General features: G+C 37.4%; 1 long non-coding RNA gene across 1 annotated transcript in view; it reads left to right on the forward strand.

Moving 5' to 3' along the window:
- The window catches only part of LOC145982662 (uncharacterized), a 277107-nt gene that overhangs the window by 229680 nt on the left and 20749 nt on the right, over window positions 1–26678 (forward strand). The window contains exon 4 of the long non-coding RNA XR_014441124.1: window positions 26373–26464. This is a non-coding gene — a long non-coding RNA (uncharacterized LOC145982662). The remainder of the gene's footprint in view (window positions 1–26372; window positions 26465–26678) is intronic.

The raw sequence follows: 26678 nt of genomic DNA on the forward strand, positions 1-26678 counted from the left end.
GAAAACCAGCGGGGTAAGCATTGTGCATAGTAGGATCTTTGCTGAAGCGATTCAAGGTATGATTATCATGATCATATGATATCATTTCTTGCTGTAGGAAGGCTTTTCATACTCTTTCCTTAACACATGCAAATCTGTTTGCCCAACTTCTTGCTGTTTCTTCTCAAACTGCAATACGTTATAACATCAAGTTGAATATCATCTATTAAAGATACACAGGATTATCCACTCTTAATTTGGGGGTGGATTAAATACACATTACTAAAATTATGAAATCCTCACTTTGATCGCTAATGCCCGTTTGCACCACGTCGTTTTACTCGTGACTAAGAGTAAACTCAGAGTTAACCCACAAATCGACTGCTGTTGCACCAACAGAAACGTCTGATAAGCTGGGAGGAAAAATGGAGTAATGGCTGCCATTTGCAACCAGTAATGTATCACTTCAGAATTTCAAAACTAAATAAATGTAAAAGTAAAAGTATAGAAAGCGAGAAATATATAGTATGTTATTAAATATGTTTAATGTGCACATTCTGCAGTACAAACATAAACATACACCCAGTAACTGGATAAAGTGGAACAGTTCTATACTGGATGACAGTATAGGAACCGAGCACTTCGATGTTTCTCGTAATTTCGAGGGAGCGGCCTTTCCACCCCTCCCAGGTCATAAACAAGCCAGGTTTGGGTATCGCCATTGCATCCAAACAATGTTTCCAGCTCAAGTAGTTTGTGACCAAATTGAAGAAAACTTCATATATGCAAACAGTGGTCCCAAATCAGAGGGGAACACACGCTGAAATAAGTATAATGGTGGCAGGTTGCCTATGTCAATTATCATATCTCCGGGCAATTGATATTATTCACACCAAATAACTATTCTACTATTGATACAGCCTAAAACATGCACAAACTTTACGATATCTTGAGTTGCATGAGTCGCACACTATTTTTCTCGATTTCGTGAAGACCGATTTTGAGAATCCTCCTTGGCAAATGATGCCTCTGTGATGGTGCAGTGCTAGCGTTGTTGCCTTGTAATCAAGGGGTCCCAGGTTCGATGCCCAGTGAAGGCACATAGTGGTTCCGATTCAACTTTAAACTGTAGATCTAGTCCTGATTAGCCTTACTGTGCATAAAGTGGACTAAAATCCTGTCTCAGCTCCTTAACAAACCTTTCGAAAAATCAAAATTTTAAACAAGTAAATACATTTTTGTCATTTTGAGGTAAATTATCATTTTTGGCTATTTTTAGTTCATATGAATCTGCCTCATCCTCCTCCGTGGCCATGCAGTCTAAGGTGCTGTGCTTTGGGCTCTGATACGGGACGTGCCATCGTGAGGAAATTGGGGAGCTATGATTGAGTAGCATGAATCTGCATCACTCCATAAGTTTATTTTATTGAATCAATCACAATAGCCAACTCTTGCAATGAGTGACTGGAAAGACATACATGTGTGGTTGCACATCTATATTTAAGCATCTAAAGAATAATTATATTCTTGTGGTAAGGAGTCGTCATTGTTTAACAAACTTTATTGATTCATTCTATCAGCATTATTGAAAATATTGTGCCATGCTGAACTTAACAACTTAACAAAGGCACATTGATTGCTTAACCTTTAGTCAGCTAATCCCGTACGGGACCATCGTGCTGATTAAAAAATGCATGTGCTTTTAGGACCTTCATACTTGAATGTGAGGTTGTAAACGCTGACAGATGTTCCCCCTTCCTTTCCAGTCACATTTTTGATGCTAGTTTTGGCAGCTGGGAAATAAATGCAAGGCAATATATGAGATTTACGAACTTTTTTTCTGCCTCCCAGCTTGGGTAACCTGAGCTATATTTTGTTAACATCTTGGGTGGTGTGTTCCAAGGCTGAAGTTGGTGATGAGAGGCTAAACATAGAACAAGGGATGCCAAAATGCACTGTCACGCCTGACTGCAACAAAAGGAATATGTGGGTCACAGCATGCTGGAAAGTAAATGTGGCGCCTCTGCTGTCTTTGTTGATGAAATTCTGCCTGCCTCCCTTCCCTCCTGTGTACCCAATAGCGTATTTGCGAGTCGCACACAGTGACACAGGTCACAAGCGATTCTTGAGTGCCAGTTGAATCTTGTATGTCCGTGTACTCCGTTGTTGATGGTTGATTGCACATTGGCTGATTGTGCATTTTCTGATTGTGATAAGTCCTTGCATCTTTTGTTCTGCAAATCCACTTTTTTCTGTTTATTCAGATCTTCGATCAAACATGTCCGGGAAAATGCAAATGAGCGAAAGGGAGATATGTGATTTTCTAGACAACACGGATGACGAAGATGAGACTGTAGAACCAGAGGGTGACGAAGATGCTGTAGGAGCTGATATGTTGATTGGGAGGGTATATCCGACATCATCAGCATCGACTTCAACTTCATCAACCTGGGGCCCGCGACCCACTCGTCTTCCAATTCCAACTGCTTTCCCTTTTACTGGCCAGCCGGGACCCAAAACTTCTGAGCTTACTGAAAAATCTTTGCCTTTTGATTCTTTCAGACTTTTCTGGACGGATGCTCTCTTCGACAGATACTACCAGTAGCTTGTGGACAAAGAGTCATCCATCCAGAATAGAGTAGAGTAGAGTCCCCCCATCACCCTTGGCGAACTTTTCATTTTCTTTGCCCTGTGGCTGTACTTCGGACACAATAGACATGCCTACATAGAATCTTACTGGCAGAAAAACCTTTTCCATACCCACTGGGTCGGCTATCTCCTTTCCTGGAACCGTTTCCGGCACATTCTTCGCTTCATTCACTTTTCCGACAATTCATCTCCTACTGCGACAGAGAACAAGGACCGACTGTGGAAACATTTCAGACAACGTTACCTTGACTTGTACATCCCACTGAACACGTATCCATTGATGAGGCTATTGTTCTTTACGAGGGTAAAGTGCTGTTCAAACAATATATTCCAAAGAAACACAAGCGATTTGGCATCAAGCTATACTTGCTCTGTGACTCTTTGGGATATACTTTTGATATTCTAGTTTATCTTGGAAAGGACAGAGCAAGACAGACTGGAACTGTGACACCCACCCATGCCCTGCTCATCGAACTCAGTAGGAGAGTTCAAGGAATTGGCCATAAATTGACAGCTTGACAGCTGTACGGTGGCGCGACAAACATGACGTCCTTGTGCTGACGAATTACCCCCCCCCCCCATCCCCCTGCACAAGGGAAGTTTGTTGATGCCCACGGTAACCCATTGAACCTCGAAATTATACTGGACTATAATAGACATATGGGTTACGTGGACAAAGCTGACAGGATGACATGTACTTGTCTGACTGGCAGACGGACAATTAAGTGGACGAACAAACTCTTCTTCTACCTTGTAAACCAGTTCATCCTGAATGCTCACATCCTCCTGAAACACTCTCCCTTCCGGATAAGTTTGATCGAGGAGCTGACTAAACGGGGGAAGAAGGAGTAGACTGGTCCTTCTAGGCCTTTGCCTGGTGCCGATCTCGCACCACCTCTCGAGATGGTGAGAAGAGAAGCTTCGGCTAACAGGCATTGGCCTATATTGACTACGTCACGCAGAAGGTACAAGGTTTGTTACTGACAAAAGAAAACTAGGAAAACATACCATGAGTGCAAGGTATGCTAAGTTGCACTGTTCTTGTACCCGTGCTTCAAGGTTTTCCATGTGGGCAACTAGGTGGTGAGTACATATATTACATAACACTACTTATTTTGCTGAGCAACATTATTTATCATGTCTCTTTTTCGTACTGTTTGCTCACAAATCTAAACCAACTGGATATTTTTGACATTCCATTGTTGCAAATATTGCATCATTCTAAACTTTCTATGAGAGCAAAGACCATGAAACAAGTTTCTCTTTGTTGCAAAAGGTCTATTGTTTTAAAACAATGCAAAAGTTTGCGCCTTATTTCAAAAATAGCGGGAGAAGAGGGGGCAAACACAAGATTTTTATTTTTTCATTGAAATTTGGGGACTTAGCCCCTCCCAACCCCGTTTTTCTCCCTTCGGCATTCTGAATTGTATGCAGTCGCGTTCTCCGATGTTTTTGCTTCCAAACAAAAGTTTACCAAAGTAGATTGCTCAAATAGTCTCTGAGATATAACGTTTTTCTGAAATAAGTTCAAAAATTTAAAAATCTTGTGTAAAGGCTGCGGCCAGAGAGGCGTTACTTTCGAAAACCCGCTCGGCAGTCTAAAGGTTAATGAGGCATTTTCATGGTGGCGACAGACCTGGAAAACCGGGAAAAGTCAGGGAATTTGAGGTGTCAAAAAAAGTCAGGGAAATGTCAGGAAATTTTGTCTTGTTTTTTTTTTTGCGCACACCACAACCACAACGCCAGAAACCAGTGATGGCAGGAGGAGAGAGAAATTTCCGGAGGGGCAGACAAATGTGTTAAGCCTCTAAATATTACGTGGAAAATGCATTGAATTATCATTTTATCTTGTCCGTAAGGGGACAGAACTGTCAACGGATGGAGAGGATGGGAGCAGGTGGCACTGTCCGATAGTTGGCAGACGTCATTGTAAAGCACTTTGTTGGACAAACTGAAGGAACATGGAAACAAATAGGCTCTATTGATACATACGATTTTTGTCGAATATCGCCACCCGACCAAGTATCTCACTACAACATGCGACAGAAATTGCATGCATGGCACTCTTATGTAATTGATTTTTGTTGGATGTCTTCGGACTGCAACATCCAACAAAAATCGCATGCATAAACAAGAAGAGCTGTAGACTGCAAATATGCTGCTGGAATTTTATTACTCTTGTGGCTCACTTCACCTTATTTAATGTAGCAGTGCTTACGAAGGTTTTCTTTCAACATCCTGACGTTGGCTATTACTGGGTTTCGCACAAGTTAACATACTTTTACAATGACATTGCACTATTTTTCGATATCAAGAAGAATCCAAGAAAACAGGATATATATTGAATACTATCACGAAAAAGTGAAACCTAAATCTGCATTGATAAACGTTATAACCTCCCAACCTCAAAGTTATTGCAACACTAGTATTGCAATGAAATTAACGCCACTCTCCTGCCCTGTCTGTTTAAACTCGTGAGAGATGGTCATTAATCTCTCACTGAGTATTCCAATATTATGAAATAAAATACTAATAATAAATACATAAATATTTTAATATCATATTTACTCAAATCATTCAATCATAAAAGCAAATCACTTTCTTCAAGAATTGACTTTTCTCTGCCAGCCCTGCTAAATTTTCACTTTCCATCTAATGATTTATAGGAGGGGTGGCTAGAAAGTAATTTCCAGTTAGTAGGGACATTGATTTTTCGCAAATGCAAAAACCGTGAAAAATAGTAATTGCTGCAAAGTTGTGTTTATGAATGTGCAGTGATGTCTGGACACATTTTTCGCCCGTTCGAAATATCGAAATAATTCGAATTTGGCATAAGATGCAAATTGTTGGCATTTTTAGAGATTTTTTTAAAAAAATGTCCTAAAATATCGAAAAATTCCATGAAATCCAACATTCTTGTCTTTTCTAGGCAACTATAATGCTTGTTATACATGGAATAATTCCGATAGCCACATTAAATCATGTATTTCCCACGATTTTTTCAACTTCTATCAAAACCATTTGCATCACAGAGCAAAGTGGCAGGGTTCTAAGAGGAGATCGAGTGCGTATCTACCATCACACGGGAGCCACATCTTCAGTATTTGTCGCGCGAGATGTGTTTTGAATTACCAAGCTAAGTGTGCACCATCGGCATTTGTCGAGCGAGAAAAAATGGAGCTCAGTCGTTAGGCAGTCTGACTACCATGCGAGAGACCCGGGGTCGATCCCCTGTTGGGGAGAACCGGTATCTTTTCCACCTATTCAAACTGCTCCGGCGCCCACCCAGCATCATATCAAGCGGGTACCTGGAGGAAACTTTGAGGGATAAAGGTAGCCAGGAGCGTGGTGCTGATCACATCACCCCTACCTTCAGCTGTGATCAAGAAACTGTGGGGCCCTAACTCTACACCCCTATACACCTTCATGGCAAAGTGCAGGGGAGCACTTTACTTTTACTTCCTCAAAAATCTATTCCACGATATCAAACTGTCACGAAATTACGTAGACCATGTGACCTACAATTTAAAATAATAGTTTAAAACCACAATGGAGTATTAAGTTTTGGTATATTTGGCAGAAAAATGTTCTAAAACAAATTTTGGGAAACGTAACACTAACAAGTCAAAAAAGATAATGCCAATTTTTGGTGCCATAATACGAGGCCTATTTTTTTTTTTTTCAACCTCAGATAGGACATGAAACCATAACCACAGTGAATAGCAAAATGGGTTTATTGACAAACTTTACATACATGTATAATCTACTTTTCAACGTAATCACCAAGAAGATTCAGACATTTATCGTACCGATGCACCTGCTTTCCAATACCCTCTGCAAAGAAAAGTGCCGCCTGTCTGTTGAGCCAGGTCTGCTGAAGCTCCGCATTGGTGTGGAAGCACCGTCCTCCCGATCACTTCTTCATCGCCTGGAAAAGGTGGGAAGTCACGGTGCCATGTCTGGGTTGTAGGGAGGGTGATCAAACACTTCCCAGTGGATTCGATGAAGAAGGTCTTGGGTTGATGCAGCAACATGCAGTCGGGCATTTGACATGAAGCAAGACAATGCCTGAAGACAGCATGCCTCTCTGGCACACAGCTCATTCGATGGTGAATTTTCGCTGCATTGTGCCCCTCTGCCTTTAGAAATTGTATCACACTACGCACCTCACACTTGGCGGGAGAGTCGATTCAAGCAGACATTTCGACGTGCTTGTTGCTCAGCTTCAACTGAAGCATTGGCCTTGGCAGTAGTGGTGGTAGTTGCAGGGGGATGGTAATCACACTGCTAGATGCCCCGCTTCCTAGCGCTTCACGGGCCTCCTGGTGGCACCATTGGAGGTTGAAAAAAAATAGCCCTCGTATATCGGTATCTGTCTCGTGAGATTAATTGATTTAATTGTTTTTGGATGCGTCGCCACTTATGGTCATTATGCACCCTACAGTATATACGGGGAAAATTCCATTATCTAAAACCCTTACCTTAAAATTAAAAAGGGGGTATGGAAAATAACTTTCCCAAAATAACTTTCAAGATATCAAACTCTCACGAAGAGGCGTAGGCCATGTGACTTACAATTTAAAACAGTAGTTTAAAAACACCGTGAAGGTATAATTTCAGATATTTGCCAGAAAATGCGCTAAAATGAAAATGTGAATTTTCGGCAAAATAACACTGAATAGTAAAAAATAAAAAAATACACAAATTTGAAAAAAAAAGCAAAGTCCCTACCGATTAGGCATAAATAAAACAAGAATATCAGTTGTAATTTATTGCATTAGTAACAGTTGAGACCTAACCTAATTTTCGGCATAATCACCACCGTTGTTCTGGCATTTGTCGTAGCATGGCACTAAATTTTGTATGCCCATGGCATGTGTGTGTGACAGCAAAGACTGGAAGTATCTCTACCGCAGTGTAGCTGTCAAATCCTTGTCCTGCCAGAAACCTCTTCATTTAACCAGAGATGAGAGTCTGTCCATGCAAGGCCAGGGCTGTACAGGGAGTGGTCCAAGATATCTCACCTGAAGTGATGCAAAGGGCCCGCGTGTACTCAGCTGTATGGGGTTGTGCACATTCGATTGGCCTTCCGTGAATTGTCTGCACAATCAGTTTGAATCAGTTTTCCAAATTCAAGCCTTAGAAGTACCTAATACTAACAAATGAAAATAATGTCCGGTCTGCACACCTCACACGATTGTTGGTGGCTCTGTTCCAAATTCTGAGCGTGCAAAAATCTGATTACTACACGTAGGCTATATCGCAGTTGCTGGGAGACTGTATGAGAGCTGCAACCTTTAACCTAGAACTGTCCTCAAACGGCTGCATTGCAGCTGTACCAGATTACAGCTACATGCCACTTCTTCCTGCCTGCATGTGTGTGTGTGTGTGTCACTCTCCGACCACTAGTGGTGCGTATAAGCACAATTGAAGCTTTTTTCAGGATGCCCCTCGTATATGAACTTTCAGAAGCTGTTATTAACAGTATGTTCCTGTTTTAATGTGTGGTTAGCTAAATCAGGTATAAATTCCTTGCATCAAATTTCTAATACCTACATACCCTTTTCGTCAGCATTAATGGTATAACTGCATGTTGTCAGTTTCACAGTAGGCTACTTCACTTGGATATACTGTACTGAAGCAGAAATCCCATTGATAATGTAAGGAAATATGACACTTCTTTTGTTCAATTCAATGTATCAACATATAATACAGAGAATATATAAGGAGACTGATAAATTACAAATTGTATTTCTTAGTCAATCAGTCTTCACTCTTATCTCATTTAGTTGTAACTTTAAAAATAATCAAGTATTTTATTTTAAACTTACTGTGTATGATAAAATTCCATAATCCTTCCCTAGCATGTGAATTGTAATAATTTTCCAAATTCACTATTTTGCTGTTTGAATTCAAATAATAGAGAATAGAGAAATTAATTCAATTTCATAGAAGAAAATATTGGTACTTAACAAATCCATACGTGGATATGTATGAGTTTACTATTTCCATTTGCAAAAACATCGATTTAGTTTAGTTTGTTATTGTCGGGGAAAAATTTAAATTTTGTCCTGGAAAACCTGGAAAAGTCAGGGAACTTCATTTCTGCTTGTTTGTAGCCACCCTGATTTTTCTTGTGTTGCAGAGCAGGTTCAGTTTTTGGAATATTACAATGCTTTATACAGTCAGTTTGAAAAAAATTGAGAATATTGACGTTTTATCAGAGGGACCACCCCCGAATAAATATCTGTGGATGTTTCACAGGTTTCAGCACATTTCAGATGGTAATTTTCCAGTGCAACATGTCTGTTGCCACTCAGGCTCAAGAGCCTGATGATACTGACAAAGTTTGAATTCATAGGTGGCAACACTTACAGGCAGGAACGACCTTGTCAGGAAGGAACTCTGATTGGCATCATGTTGACAACTGACTCAAGTAGCCCCGCGGCAAACTGAACTCTGAAGTGCTCAGATCCTACCTTGGCATAAACTTGAATTGTGAATAATATACAAAATACAGTGCATTCATTTTGGCTCTGGGCCGAATTAGCGTGTGCCTGCAGACAGCGCAGCATGGTACTGTTGCCAGCATTTTTGACCTATGACCTATTTTTACGCACATATCTTTAGCATGCAGACAATTATATTTAAATTGCATAACAAGTACTAACTTGTGTTATAAGAGTTCAAAGTGAGTTCAAAGTGGTGGCCAACTGCATTCACACATTCCTGGCATCTTTTGATGGAATTTTGTTTGACACAAAAAAGTTTCTCTTCGGTAATTCTTGTAAGTTCTGTTCATATATTGTCTGTCAGTTCATGTGTAGTGTGGAGGTTGTTTCTATAAAATCTAGTTTTTAGGGTTATTAAACATACTGGAATTTTACAGAAAAAAACCCACACACACACTGAAATTAGAGAGAAATTACACTGCATGCTAAAACAAACAGAACTGTACTGATAAGTAAGAAAAATTATGCCCGCAATGTGAGTTTCAAACAGTGTGAACCCTTCCGAGTGTCGGGACCTTGAATCAGCTGTCGGTTAGGAGGGCTGTAGAAACACTGCCTGGGTAAATTTCACCCAACGTGCAGTCATGCGTTCCAGTTTCGTATTCCAACAGGTTATTTTTTTTCTCATTTTTATAAATTTTCATGTAATTCAAATGTTCAAAATTACAATTATATTGATCAATGAAATATATTACAAATTACATGCTTTAAAACAATTAACACGTTCACTGCTGAAAGCACCGATCGGCGTCTGGGTGATTTCTCCCGATATGCATTGGACACCGATTGGCGCTTCGCATTCACTTCGTGCAGAGTTGATTTTGGCGGGAAATCAGCCTGCCAGTTTTACTGCAGCCATTGTCGTACTGCATTTGGCGGTAGATGAAGTTTAGATTTAGTTCATTGTTGCATTCGTTGCGAAGTACTGCAGAAAATTAATCGTGAAAGATGCGGGGAAATGAATCGGCCTCTTACTTCATCAAGGGCTAAAAATATTGATATCGAGAGCATGACGATTAGTGAACTGGATAATATATCTGTAGGTTCGAGTGATTTATTTGAACATTCTAGTGATGAAAGTGAAATGACTGAAAATGATGGTGTTTTGTGTGTTGATAATGAGCATGGCTCATCAGAAAGTGAATCTGCAACAGAAGGTGCCAGTGATGCCTATTCAAACGAAGCAGACACAACCATTTGGACTGATGATCCTTCACGTCTAAGGCTAATTCATTTTACTAAAGATAATGTGCTTCTAGTTCCTCTGCCTGGTAACAATAGCCCACGTGATTATTTCCAATTATTGCTTGATGATTTGTTTCTTGAGGAAATTGTCAGATATACAAACAACTACGCTGAAGAGATATTTCTTTCAGAAGGTATGAAGGTTAATTCATGGATTTCAATGTGGAGGGACTTGACTGTGGAAGAACTAAAAGTGTTTTTAGGTCTTCTTCTACATTATTTTCCTGTAGTTTACGGTTATTACAAGCATAAGAAAACAGTTTTTCTTTGTGACGTTTCAGGAGAACACACGCTCCTTTCATCAGACATTTATTTTCATTTTGACTAAAGATACAGTTATAACAATGTTTAGTAATTTTTTAAACAAAAAGAATCCCTTATATAATGGATGCTGTCAATGTTACATTGTTGTAATATAGCAACTTGACTGTGAAAAAAGCAGTCTGTTTTATTTTTATTTCAGATTTTTTTTTTTTTTTAAATTATGAATCCCAAATATCATCAGGTAATTCAAATTCATCATTGTTTTCACAAAGTCTCTTGATGTTTTCTGTTACATTAAATTTTAAAGATGGTGGCTTACTCCATTTGTGAAAAAGAAAACTCCATACTGGATCTATGTTACCATTTTCATTATTTAATTTATTCCAGTGTTCTTCTGCAATGAACGAAGCTTCCCAGACATTCCCGTTAATCTTTTTAAAACACTTCTCTTTTTAATCAAATGCTTCTCTTCGATGATATGAGTTGACAAACCTGTTCTTGGGTTTAGATTTATAATATCCAAATCGTGTTCGTGCCATCTTATTGCCATTTTCCTTGCTGTTTGTCCCACATAATGCTTTGAACATGAACAACTTATATTATACATTCCTGTGGTTTCCACATCTGGTAGAGAGTTTCTCATTTTGAATTCATTAAATGTACATTCCAAACTTCTTGGTGATTTAAAAACAATTTTGAAATCAAAACTTCTAAAAATTTTTGCAATTTTATGTGAGAATCCCTTGTGGAATGGAATGCACACAAATTTCTTTTCAACAGATTTTTCATCTTTGTCTGTATTTCTCTTTTCCTTTAGTTTTCTTGCGACTTGTTTTTTGATTTGGTTTATTCTGTTAGTGTGAAAGCCATTTTCTTTTGCTATATTAAAAAGCCTTTCTTCTTCATTTTTGATATCCTCATTATTAGAACATAGTCTTTGTGCTCTCAGAAAAAAAATTTAAAAATATGTTATCCATTGTTATACGCGAATGTTCTGAATTGGAATGGATGTATTTTTCCCCCGCTAATTTTTTCCTGTGGACTGATGTTTGAATTGTTGAGTCAGTTGTCTTAATTTGCAGATCAAGGAAAGAAATTACATTGTTATTCATGGGTTCGCAAGTGAATTTTATGCGATGATGTGATTCATTTAACAATTTAAATACGTCCATGATGGTGCTCTCATTTTTAGCAATAATTAGCACATCATCTACATATCTGATGTAGAGTTTGATATCCGCACCTATCTCATTAACAATTGGAGATTCTATGTAGTGAAGGAAAATGCTGGAGATGATTCCAGATACTGGGTTTCCCATTGATAGACCATTACTTTGCTGATAGATTTTGCCATCAAATATAAAGTAATTGTAATTTGCACATACAGTAAACCATCGAACTATTTCCCATGATTCTACTGGGTTAACCTTCATCTCAATAAGCCATCTGTGTAATGCATCTGTGGCACCTTCTATTGGGACACTAGGATAAATTTTCAACATCAAAACTTGCAATACGATACTCATTATTCCAAACAATATTTTTTTAGTTTCTGTTTCACTTCATATGCATTTTTAACACTGAATGGTGTTTGTTGTTTAATTGTACCAAGTCTTTCAACTAAATATTTGGATAGTTTGTATGCAGGATGTGTGAAAGTTGCAATGATGGGTCGTATTGGAGTTCCCGGTTTGTGAGTTTTTGGTAGTCTAAAGGCAATCGGCAGGGTTGAATTTTTGACAATGAGTTTTTTCTTCATTTCTCTTGGTATCGTGATACTGCTTTCAATTACTTTCTTTACCTCATTTATTATTTTAGTTATAGGGTTTTGAGAGGTTTCTGTGAAATTGTTTACTTCGAAACATTCTTCCATTTTTTCTTTCTTTATAGTCCAAAATTCGGATAAGGACAGTTTTATTTTATTAACGACTATAAAGAAAAAATGAAAGAATGTTTCGAAGTAAACAATTTCACAGAAACCTCTTGAAACCCTATAACTAAAATAATAAATGAGGTAAAGAAAGTAATTGAAAGCAGTATCACGATACCAAGAGAAATGAAGAAAAAACTCATTATCAAAAATTCAACCCTGCCGATTGCCTTTGGACTACCAAAAACTCACAAACCGGGAACTCCAATACGACCCATCATTACAACTTTCACACATCCTGCATACAAACTATCCAAATATTTAGTTGAAAGACTTGTTATAATTAAACAACAAACACCATTCAGTGTTAAAAATGCATATGAAGTGAAACAGAAACTAAAAAATATTGTTTGGAATAATGAGTATCGTATTGCAAGTTTTGATGTTGAAAATTTATATCCTAGTGTCCCAATAGAAGGTGCCACAGATGCATTACACAGATGGCTTATTGAGATGAAGGTTAACCCAGTAGAATCATGGGAAATAGTTCGATGGTTTACTGTATGTGCAAATTACAATTACTTTATATTTGATGGCAAAATCTATCAGCAAAGTAATTGTCTATCAATGGGAAACCCAGTATCCGGAATCATCTCCAGCATTTTCCTTCATTACATAGAATCTCCAATTGTTAATGCGATAGGTGCGGATATCAAACTCTACATCAGATATGTAGATGATGTGCTAATTATTGCTAAAGATGAGAGCACCATCATGGACGTATTTAAATTGTTAAATGAATCACATTGTCGCATAAAATTCACTTGCGAACCCATGAATAACAATGTAATTTCTTTCCTTGATCTGCAAATTAAGACAACTGACTCAACAATTCAAACATCAGTCCACAGGAAAAAATTAGCGGGGGAAAAATACATCCATTCCAATTCAGAACATTCGCGTATAACAATGGATAACATATTTTTAAATTTATTTCCTGAGAGCACAAAGACTATGTTCTAATAATGAGGATATAAAAAATGAAGAAGAAAGGCTTTTTAATATAGCAAAAGAAAATGGCTTTCACACTAACAGAATAAACCAAATCAAAAAACAAGTCGCAAGAAAACTAAAGGAAAAGAGAAATACAGACAAAGATGAAAAATCTGTTGAAAAGAAATTTGTGTGCATTCCATTCCACAAGGGATTCTCACATAAAATTGCAAAAATTTTTAGAAGTTTTAATTTCAAAATTGTTTTTAAATCACCAAGAAGTTTGGAATGTACATTTAAAAAATTCAAAATGAGAAAATCTCTACCACATGTGGAAACCACAGGAATATATAATATAAGTTGTTCATGTTCATAGGATTATGTGGGACAAACAGCATGGAAAATGGCAATAAGATGGCACGAACACAATTTGGACATTATAAATCTAAACCCAAGAACAGGTTTGTCAACTCATATCATCGAAGAGAAGCATTTGATTAAAAAGAGAAGTGTTTTAAAAAGATTAACGGGAATGTCTGGGAAGCTTCGTTCATTGCAGAAGAACACTGGAATAAATTAAATAATGAAAATGGTAACAGATCCAGTATGGAGTTTTCTTTTTCACAAATGGAGTAAGCCACCATCTTTAAAATTTAATGTAACAGAAAACATCAAGAGACTTTGTGAAAACAATGATGAATTTGAATTACCTGATGATATTTGGGATTTATAATTTTAAAAAAAAAAATCTGAAATAAAAATAAAACAGACTGCTTTTTTCACAGTCAAGTTGGTATATCACAACAATGTAACATTGACAACATCCATTATATAAGGGATTCTTTTTGTTTAAAAAATTACTAACCATTGTTATAACTGTATCTTTAGTCAAAATGAAAATAAATGTCTGATGAAAGGAGCGTGTGTTCTCCTGAAACGTCACAAAGAAAAACTGTTTTCTTATGCTTGTAATAACCGTAAACTACAGGAACATAATTATATAATGCAAGCAATGCGTACATACAAGAAAAACTTCTTCTACATACTGGGACAGTCGCTATGCCTCATTTACAGGACCATTGGAAAGTTGATATCTTATTCTTGAGTTGTTTTCCTCAATTTACGAGCAGAGACAGATTTTTGATCATACTGCGCTGTTTACATTTCTGCAGAAATCCTCGTTCTGATGAACCTGAACCTGATGATCGTTTATACAAAATAAGATCAGTGTTAGACCATTTTGACAATAAGATGCACTCAGTATACTATCCAGGAAAGGAGCTCAGCTTAGACGAAGCAATGCTTCTGTGGCGTGGTAGACTTTTCTTCAGGTAGTACATAAAAGGTAAAAGACATAAATATGGTATTAAAGTATATGTACTAACAGAACCTGATGGTCTTGTACTAAAGACTTTTGTATACAGTTTTGCATATGATGAACTAGGTGGAAAGGGTCACTCCAATAAAGTAGACCTGCATCTCATGGAGGACAACAGTCATGAACTATCCCAGGTTCTCCTGGGAAAAACTTATTCCACAGGTACCCTTAGGGCTAACAGAAGAAACAACCCACAGACAGTCACACGAGCGAAACTCAAAAAGGGGGAAAGCACAGAGAAATACTCTGATGGAGGCATCATGATCGGCAAGTAGCGCGATAAAAGAGAAGTGCTTTATATATCTACAGAATTTCCAATTGAATTACTTGAGATCATAAATAAAAGAAATGAAAAACACATGAAACCACTTCCGATTGTACAGTACAATTGCTACATGTCGGGAGTAGACAGACAGGACCAAATGATGGCTTACTACCCAAGTGATCGCAAGACAATAAGGTGGTATAAAAAACTGTTTGTTCACTACGTACAGCTTATGGTTCTAAATACTTTCCACCTCCACAACAAATACATTGTAAACAAAACAATGAACCTATATGATTTCAGATTTGTTATAATTAGACACTTGCTGTCCTTCAAATCAGCCAGACCGGAAGTTCTTCCAACTCCTTCAAGAAAATCAGATCATCTACCAACAAAGTGTCAGCAAGGACCAAAGGGAAGAACACTGCAGAAGAAATGTCGGGAATGCAAGAAAAATGGAAAGAGAACAGACACTATTTACAACTGTGTAATCTGCCCTGGTACTCCTGGACTGTGTTTGCATCCATGTTTTATAATTATCACAAACAAGTAAAGTAATGATTTGAAAATAATGTCTGTATGTCATGTAAAGAATATGTAGAAGTTTTGATGTACCAATATTTTTTTTGCTGTATGTACAAGTAATAAGTATGTAAAATGTTTATCTCTAAAAATGAAATTAATTATTTGTATAACATTGTATAACATAATAAATCATAATTTTTAACAACTCCCTCAGAATTGTATGTTGTGGATGTAGATAAAAACAAAAGTATCAGTGGGCGCCTTTCGGCATCTTCAGCACAGAGCACTAATGGCACCAAAAGGCATCCACCACCATATTTGTTCATGATGACTTCCATAACAAAAAAAAAACTTGTTTTATGTTGTCCACTAACTACAAGGAACCATAAAAGTACATAATGTGGAAATCAAAAATTTCAGCACCTGGGGTGAGTATTCAAATTTTGATCAGCAGTGAACATGTTAACATTCATACTTAAGTCATTTTTCTTCTGAACATTTTTTACCAGAAAATGCTTTTTCTCAACTTTATCTTTGAATAATGAAATAAAAATGTTCAAATATAATAAAATTAGGTTATTCATTGAAGATATTATTATTTACGTGCTTTGAAACAATTTAAATTTGGACTTTAGAAGCAATATTCTTTTGAGTATTTTTTTACCCATCATGTGTCCACTGGTCAAAGTTTCTGAAGAAAAGTCTTCAACTCTTATGAATTGGACCATATCTTCCTCAGTGTTACAGATACAAAAATGTATGATCTTAGATAAATCATTCTTGTAGAATGAATATTACACCTTTGAGGCCAATTTGTTTCCTATGGCATTTTGAAATGCTTATATCCTCTCAAAGTTAGATATTTAAATTGTTGCATTACTAAAGGATATGAAAAATTTGATTTTCTTGGAGAATGCTTTTGTAGCCCAATTTGAGCTGTAGATAATATAATTCTGCTCTCACCACCCTCTGTTGGTTACTCTGAACAATAATAGACTTTTATTCAATTTAAAAATGCATGTATGGTTCATGTAAAGCTAACACCTTAGGCTTGCTTTAGATGAAAGCATTTTCCTTAACATTTATGCCATGACCCAAATGTTGCTGTGTAAAATCAGAAGCAAGCTGTAGGTCAAGAGGCACTTCACATATGGGTAGGGATGTGAAGTTTTAGTTTTAACAATAACACTGAAAAGTTGAGGAAAGCAAAATAGTGTTTAAAATGTATTTGGGTAGGTTAAGGAGGCAAGTTTTCGGTGTTTCGGAATCTCAAAATAACGTGAATTATGCCATTTTTCAAAATAACACAGAAGTTTACACTTTAACGTGAAAAATGCCACGAAATATTCAATATAAACTGGGGATAACACTTCTTCTGTTAAAAAATAATTACCTGTAGCTCTATTCTGCCATTTGTAGCGTAGTTGGTGATAGTTCGATTCAAAATATATTATCACGCTTCATTTAGTGCACTTTGGTGCAGACATGGCTAACAGTGCTTAACCTCGTCCTGAAATAGAATTTTCTGGAGGGGGTTTCCTAGAACGGTAAAATTTTCAGAGAGAAGCAAGCACCTTTTGTGTTTTAAGTGGGGGGTGGTGTATGTGTGTGTACACAAGACTGTCGCAGAGGGATGTTTTTGGCATTATTAGGGAAATGTGACGTGTATGATTATGTTAAAAGACTTGGGTGTTATAATTCAATAAACATTTCATATTTAGTGACTGATGAGATGAAATAGGTGTCCTAATGGATAAAATATGGTAATTTCTCACAAAGGTAAGCCTTCTTTTTGTCATTAAAACTAAAATTTGTTTCAATTTTACAGAACTAAAACAATGTGAAAATTTTAAGGATGGAAGAAACAGTAAAAATGCATTTAAAAATTAATTACACCGAATTTTGCCCTAAACCTTGAAAAAGAACACAGAGTTGCAGTAAAAGATAGCATCAAAATTAAGGCGAAAATAAAACTAAAACTTCACGTCCCTACATATGGGTCATTCCACGCGAAATCACCCAGAGCAGGTTGCTTCATAGTCTTGGATTTGCTTCAATGTTTTTGTTTTTTTTACTGGTAGATTCTTGGTCCAAAATGACTAATGTGTAATATTAGACTTGTCAAAAAAATACGTTGAGAGTTACAAACATTTGAAAATTTGAAGATTTATAGAAGCTGAGTGGACGCACGAACATATATGCCATATCTCTGAAACTATGTGGAATATTGTGATGATTTTAGTATTGTTCGAGAGGAGGGCAGTCCTAACAGAAAATAATTGTGTTACCATTCTTACCTGAACAGGAAGTAGAAAAATCTTTAAAGAAAGTAATATGTTGTGATGAAAAAAGCACTCTACTCCTGGTAATTGTTTGATTTGGAATCTCACGTTTAACCACAATGATAATTGTTACACAGCATAATCAGTACATGTTTAAGATAATATTTAAAAATCAGAAAGGTAATATTCTACATAATAAAAATATCACAGGCTTTAATATTCAATGTATGAACCATTGTTTCCACTGGCACACAGTCATATTTTTGACTAATGGCCCTGAAACACTCACAAATTACCACTAATATGAGTGCACACAATATTAACACAATAATAACTCTGTTAGTAAACAAACACTGGAACCTAGTAGAAAATGTATTTGTACAACACAAAGAGTACTCTTGAGAGGTACCTGTAAAAATATTTCGATATATTCCAAATAAATATTTACTTTTAATGAACTATCATGATATTAAAATTATTGTAATACTGTTAAGCCTTGTTTCCATATTTATAATATATTATACAATAAATTTTGCCTTTGTCAACATTTTAATTATTAAAATTATTGTATTTATTAATTATATCATGCAAATGGCATCAGATTTCCAAGTTTTCCTCAAACCCAATTTTTTTTTGCTAGTCCCACCAAAAACGTTAATTTGGAAATTCACTGCACTTGGAAGAATTCAGATCAATGAAGGGATCAAGACTGGCTACTGGAGTAGTTGCAGCTTTCCACTAATGATCTCTGCTTGCATGTCTTAGCCTCTTCAGACAAACCTCTTTTCATTCATAAGAGCTACTAGGGGTGTAAGGGGTGACCTTCCACGTAGTACATCCAATTGTCAACCTCACTTCCACATAGTACACCCTGGACTGCATTTTGCAGACGAACAAGGCTCTGGCCAGTATAATTCTGTGTGTTGTCCTGTTTTTTGTCCTTGTGTGTGCTGAGTGCCCGTTGACAGCATCAGCTTTTAACAGAAGTCAGAAAATTTTAAGATTTTAGTTATGTAACGTTAGAGTTGTTATTTGTAACAATAAGGGGCTGGACCCCATATAATGAGACCAGTTCAAAATAGCCTAAGTGCTGATGCACCCAAAATTTTAAAATCAAATTCAAAATAAGAGCTACTAATGGAATAATAGGGCATTAAAAGTAAATATTTATTTGTAACCAATGATGTAAATTTATATTTTCTGCCCAAAATCCACCTGTGTTATCCATGGAATATCAATCTCGAATTTTTTCTACAGGCACCTCTCGTAGAGTACTCTTTATGGTAAATATCAATTTTCTACTAGGTCCCCCACTAGAGATATAGGGGCTCAAATTTTGAAAAGAATGTGAAAAATTAAAATTTTCTAAGAGCTTTAACTAAAAGAGGAATCCAGTAGCAGAGCTCAAATATTTTCTTATAAACTGAATGTTTTTGTTTCCTATATATAAAAAAAAAAGAGTATAGCTCTGATGTGACATTATTTCCCTACTAAAGAAAATCCTAAACTTTGATTATTCTTCAAAATTGAATATAAGTGTCGGCCTTAAATTTCAGCCATTTGCATTTGAGATTGTGAAAAAAAGTACATGACATAAATTTAAGCTTGAAATTTATTGAAAACCATGTTTTTAACACAGCTATCATTTTTCTTAGTTGGGTTCTCATAATTATTGCAACTGTCTGCAAAGGTCAAAAATGCCGGAAGTCATGAAATAAAAAATGGCCACCATTTTTAAGCGAACTCAATTTTAGAAAAGTTAGGAGTGAGAGAAACAAAAATATGACAATTTTTAAAAATGGTTAAGTATCCAGTACTGGACCATTCGGTATGGACTGACCATGCACGTGCACCCAGTACAGCAAGGCTGCCCACAACATTACGGTTACAAAATTATGTCCTTTTCCGATATGGGACGACCATCCACACCCTCTCGTGGCGTGTTGACAAAAACATCAGCCCGGCGATGTCGACACATCACCCTAGCCTGCTTTTAAAAGCCAATGCCAGCAGGATTCCCAAAGAGAACGAGGCGACCTTGAATCAGCCAGTGGGAGACTTTTTATGTGGAGGGAAACTTTGTATTACAATCGGCAAGGGATGGAAGCAAGTCGGGGATGCAATCGGTAAAGTAGACTGATGTCCTCAGTGTTACAAACTGCACAATTAAGTGTCCACGCCAGCATTGTAGCATATCAACCAAGCAAGTTACAATTGTAATATTTTTAAATAAATCATAAAGTTTCAAAGCACACGAGAAACACAAAATTATGATTGCTGACAAGCATATGACATATTCTATGTGAATATAAACATTTTGGAGCATTCAGTCTTATTAAGACATCACGTCAATAGACACATCTGCCAAATTGAGTTCGTAACACTCGCGGTCTGCACTCAACGTTTTTTTTCCAAATGCTTTGCGAGGTTAAAAGTTTCTCGGGCGTGCAAATTTCTATTTGTTTTGTTCATTTTTGCGGGAAGTTAGAGTGGTTCTGTGAAAACTGAAAGCTTAAAAAACTTTAGTACTGCCATTCTTTGCTATTTTCTACAAAAGGAACTACTTGGTGCCAAAATGGATTTGTGAATATTGCAATATGTGAAAATCATGAAAACTCATTCAGTCATCTGCGTTCATCTGTTGCATTAAATACGTTTGACAACAGACCAAATGAGGTTTGAATAAATGAACAACTGCGCCAGGACATTCACCTTCACCTTTCCCTTTCAAATACTCGGTGATTGAAGACCATCTTAAAGTACCAGAGATGATAAGGAAACAGAATCAGGTAGAGTGCTCATATTTCAGTATAATGTACCATGTAGAAGCAATGGATTATTGGTTTTCTTAACATTTCTCCGACCTTCGTGGTGGAGTGGTTAGCACATCATGCTACGATGCCAGGGGTCCCGGGTTTGAATCCCGGCATGGGCATGGATGTTTGTGAGTGTGTATTCATCATTTATTTATTTGAGAAATCCTGAATACAGAGAAAATCCATTTTATATCAGGATATCAACAGCGAGAAAAATAGAAATTAACAAATGAGAAGCATGCACACATATGTAACAAGAATAATACAATAAAAATAATAAAAATTAAACAATAATAATAAAGCAATAACAAGGGTATAACAAATATTAATTTCTCTTCAGCTGCTTGATGCACGCATTTCTGAAAGCCTGCTTAGATAGATGGAAGCCTGGAGGATCAACTAGTGTATTGTACCTTGTTTGTAGCCTATAGAGAAATGACCTTTGTTCTAGGGATAGCCTTGAGGCTTTTGTGTAAAAGAAGTTGTTGCATTTGCTGTTGGTACGTGGCATCCGGATGTGAAGATGTGGCAAGAGTTCGTTAGTGAAAAGTTGTCCATTCATGATTTTGAAAAGAAATGTTAGATCTGAAACTTGACGGCGAAGGGACGGATCGTGAATTTGAAGAGTGGATAGAATTTCCTGTTTGGAAAAGTTTGCAAGGGCTGGGCATCTATGTTTGACTATTCTGATAAAGAAATTTACCACTTTGTTTGTTCTCTTTATATTGCTATCACAGGCCATTGACCAAATACAGGAACCATATTCAAGAATAGGTACGACGCTCGATGTAAAGTAGGTTTTGAGGGCAGAAACATGTGTGATATCTGTAAATCTGTAAATTAGCCCAAGGGTTTTCATGGCTCTCGAAGTTATGTAATGTATATGGTGGATGAAAGTGAGTTTGCTTTCGAAAATGACTCCAAGATCTTTGTGCTGTTGTACGAACGGGATGATTTTGTTGCATAATCTATGGGATGGTGCTGTAAAATTGGATTTGAGGGTAAACCTCATAAAAACGGATTTTTCGGGATTTATTTTTAGATTCCAGTCTTGGCACCAGCATTCAATGTGTGAGAGATTGTCTTGCAAGGAACAAGTGTCTTCAACTGAAGCGATGTTTCTAAATAACTTACAGTCATCAGCATACAATAAAATTAAGCATTCTGGAGAAATATATTCATGAATATCGTCCATGAAAAGAGTGAAACACAGGGGCCCTAGAGAACTTCCTTGAGGCACACCGGAAACTACAGATAGCCATGACGAAGAGCAACCAGATATGATAACCCTTTGCTTTCTATTGTGCAAGTAAGATGAGAGCAATTTAAGAAGAGGTCCGTGAATGTTGAATCTGTTTGAAAATTTATGGATGAGTTTTGTATGAGGGACAGAGTCAAACGCTTTAGAAAAGTCTAAGTAAACGACATCCATGTCTTGCTTGGCACTCAGGCAGTTAACAGCGTTGGTGAGCAAACAAGCAAGGTTTGTGTCACATGAAGCATGAGGAAGAAAACCATGTTGAGTGGGAGAGAGGAACGGAGTAGCATGCGCAAGGATACGATTGGAAATTATTTTTTCGGCTAGTAGTGCAAGTGCAGAAAGTAAGGAAATTGGACGATAAGAAGTAACGTGAGTTTTGTTTCAGTGTTTGAGTATAGGAACTATATTTGCTTGCTTCCATGCAAGAGGAAATACACCCTCGGAAAAACATTTGTTAAAGATTATGCTGATTGGTTTGGATAGAATATGGGCTAATCGTTGTAGAAATATGCCAGGGATATCATTAGGAGCGTTAGCTTTAGAACATGAAAGAGATTTTAATAATTCGTGGACTTCGTTGCAGTTAGTTGAGATTTGAGAGAGTGTGTAAGGAGTGATGGGCTTGACTTCAGGCAGTGCAGTAGCGGTATTATTTGTAAAGTTGCTGTGAAAATACGAGTTAAAAAGTGATGTGCGCTCCTTCTTTGTAGCAGACTTACCGTTCCAGGAGACTTGAACGGGAATACGGTCGTGTTGTCGGCGTGAGTTAATTAGCTTCCAGAACATTTTGGGGTTTTTAGCATCACTTTCCATCACAGTTTGAATGTAATTATTATAGTCTCTTTGCATTAAGTTTTTGCTGTGTTTTCTTAATTGAGTAAAAGTGTTCCGTGTATGAACGTTTGGAACTTGTTTCCACAGGATCCACGCATTCTTTTTGTTCTTTAGCGTAAGTTTCGTCTCTTCACTATACCACGATGGGAATCGGGATGTTTTTGTTTTCCTTAGGGGCACGTGATCTATAATTATGGCTTGCACACAGTCCACAAGGAAATCCACTGCTTCTTCCGCTGGGAGGGATCCATCATTGTCCACAGTACAAGGCTGATGACAAGAGAGAGCTGCTCCCAGTTGACTCTTTTCCAGTTGTAGACAGGTCTGGAGGAGGGGAAGGGCCTGGGGGCTTTTCCAGGGACTCTGATTTCGGCATGGATGGGGGTGTGGTCCGAGGCGATGAATTGCTCACCGGGAGTGGCCTTGACCTTTGTGTACGAAGACAGCAACAGGTCGAGAGTTTCAGTGCGTCTTCTGGGGAAGTCTACAAACTGATGAAGTCCAATTGCTTTGATATAATGATCAAAAAACCACCTGTCATCATTGTCTGTGCATAGGCCAGAGTTTGACGATGACCATTTTATGTGAAGGTTGAAATCGCCCATAAGAATGATGTCAGTTTCTTTCATAGCATTCAGCACAGAATCTAATAATGCTGACACGGTTGCAGTTCCAGATTTTGGGGGTCTATAAAAACAGCCGATTAAAAGTTTTTGTGAGCCTATATTTACCTGAGTCCATATTAATTCGCATGACGTTTCCAGATCCAGACGTCTGATGCAGGGCCACTTGTTGTTTAGCAGTAACATTACTCCGCCTCCACGTGAACCTCTATCGTTGCGGAATACCTGAAAGTCCTTCAGGGGTATTTCACTATCGCCGATCGTTTCATTAAACCACACTTCACTGAAACCAATCATGTCGTATTCGTGAAATTCACTACAGAACATTTCCAAAGTCGATAACTTTTTGGTTAGACTTTGCACATTTTAGTAGTATATACGGAAACCACATTGTTCACGGGAAACTGCCTGGGGACCAGGGTTCACATGAATGTCGCCTGCCAGCAGGAGGGAGAACGCCGCAACCAAGAGGCAGTGCTGGGTCGAGCCGCACGGCTGGCGGGAATGGGAAGCGTTGTTCTTGCGGCTTCCAGAAGCTGTCCACACGAGACTTCGATCCGAGCTCATGGCCGAGAAAGAAAATCGTCTGTAACTTAGCGACCAGTCCTCCACACACTTGCAGTTGTCCAGCATTTCTTCTCTTGCAGTACTTCGAGTCCACATCACAAGTAAAACAAGCACAACAGCACCCAAGCAACCAGAAAACAGTTGAAATTTCGGAGCACTAAATGCGCGTGCATCAGGCTTCGGCACCATCTTGATCACTAATCCCCATCTTCGCAAATTAGCCAAAACTGACACAAAAGGCGAAGTAAAATAAAGCAAATCAGTCAATCTTAACTTTTCGGGATCAGCTTCCCCAACAAAAAATGTCACTGCACGCCACTGGGACTGACCCATATGCATTCTGGACAAAACTCTGGTTTTAGTACAATTTGTGTGAGCTAAAAGTGGATAAACACAATAGTAATTGTTCTCCCATGTATTCAACATTTCTATCAATATTGTGTGTACTCATATTACTGGTAATTTGTGAGTGTTTCAGGGCCATTTGTCAAAAATATGACTGTGTGCCAGTGGAAACAATGGTTCATACATTGAATATTAAAGCCTGTGATATTTTTATTATGTAGAATATTACCTTTCTGATTTTTAAATATTATCTTAAACATGTACTGATTATGCTGCGTAACAATTATCATTGTGGTTAAACCTGGGATTCCCAATCAAACAATTACCAGAAGTAGAGTGCTTTTTTCATCACAACATATTACTTTCTTTAAAGATTTTTCTACTTCCTGTTCAGGTAAGAATGGTAACACAATTATTTTCTGTTAGGACTGCCCTCCTCTCCAACAATAATAAAATCATCACAATATTCCACATAGTTTCAGAGATATGGCATATATGTTCGTTCATCCACTCAACTTCTAAAAATCTTCAAATTTTCAAATATTTGTGCCTAAAAAGTGTCACTAAAAACACATTTGCGTTTCGGAATGATTCAGATCCCTGATCGACAAAACTTCACATTTCCACTACTGTGTAACAATTAAGAGTACAGCAGTTAAAAATTACTGTTTATTTCTGAATTCTGTCATGAAACTCAAAGCAAAGAAAGCTGCGGCATATTGCATATTCTTAGAAACTTGATGCTCTCCACGAGCTGCAGTAAATGTTACAAATGCTTTGAAATCAAAACCTCACGTGGTGCGGCAGTGACAACAGAAGGGATGCATTGGTTCAACAAATTTTTCTTTGTTGGTAGAAAAGTTTCATGTCTTTGCACTTGCAACTGAGTGTGTTGTATTTCTTTACTTTGATATTGAAAACTGAAACAATATTATCAATTATTTACAAATAATATTTTGTTACTAATGTTGAAGTTAAGCAGTTGTCCTTATCCCAGAAAAGAGGATATTTCCAAATTTTCCTAGAAACCCACTCGGACCATTTTTAGGACCCGAAAAAGAGGTTTTGTCCAGGTAAAAGAGGATGTCTGGTAACCCTAAATGATTTGTGTTGCTGCAACGGTTACAGCGAGCCCTCACGAGTTTCTCACTCAGGATGCTCTCCCCCAACCCTAATAGTGGAGTCACCTGTCGCTACGTCACTCCACTTCCGTTTGGGATCATCTCCTGAGCAGTGAGCTGTATGTATCAGCAAAATAAATGGAAAGCAAATCCATGACTATGAAGCAATTTTTAGTATTTCAATAGGGTGATTTCACGTAGAATGACCAACCCAACTGTGCAAGTTTTGTGGCACATTTCACTGTGAAAATTATCTTCATCCCATCATAGGAGATCTACTGTCAGATTAAAAACCATGTATACTTAAGTTTGGACTCATTTAAAATTAACTAGTACACCTACAGAAAAATGAAACATCTAAATTTAGTTTTGAATTCTGCATTAATCTATGGTAACCCTATTTTTTTCAAGTATGCCTTCGATTTTTTATCATTATAAGAAGGGCCACGTGCATTGAACTGTTGAATCAGCAGGCTAACACTGAATGTGGTGTGGACAGTGCATGCAGTGTTGCCACATTCAGCGCACATCGCTAATCCATTGAATATTAATCTCTAAAATAGGTTTTGCAATGTGAGTTTACAGAGGTGATGGGTTTTAAAGACAGCTACAAAGCTTGAAAACAAGGCCAAGGTCGCTTTGCATTGCCTACTATTTTTTTCACAAGTTACTTTCTCACAAATGGTATTTATTTCCTAAATCCTAAGACAAATGGTAATATAGTTTAGAGTAGTACGAGTGTTAACATATGTCTATTGCTATACCACAACGAATCTATCCATAATACTTGAAATAAAAGTGTTATTTTCGAAATGTGTAGGTAAAACTGTTCCTTTTTTCAAGGACCATGTTTCCAGAGCTTGATCTCCAAGGACTCCCTGAAGTGGAAGCTGGTTTGATAGAGAAGCCATCGTCCATAGAGCTTCCGTTTGCTTGTGAGTAGTGGCGTTATTTAAAGTTTCTGACATCACCTATGCATTGTGAATTAAGAGGACACTCAAACTAGACTCAGTTAAATTGAAGTCATATTTGATAGCCAGCACACTTTAAAATCTTTTTCCAATTCTTTGAAATTGAAGTTCGAAAAGTCATCAGCGAACGCTAGACACAGATGGACAAGAAATGTCTGAGGCTTTCAAGTCATATGTA

This window comes from Lepisma saccharinum, unplaced genomic scaffold, assembly GCF_977018435.1.
Source record: "Lepisma saccharinum unplaced genomic scaffold, izLepSacc3.1 HAP1_SCAFFOLD_296, whole genome shotgun sequence".
Taxonomy (NCBI): domain Eukaryota; kingdom Metazoa; phylum Arthropoda; class Insecta; order Zygentoma; family Lepismatidae; genus Lepisma; species Lepisma saccharinum.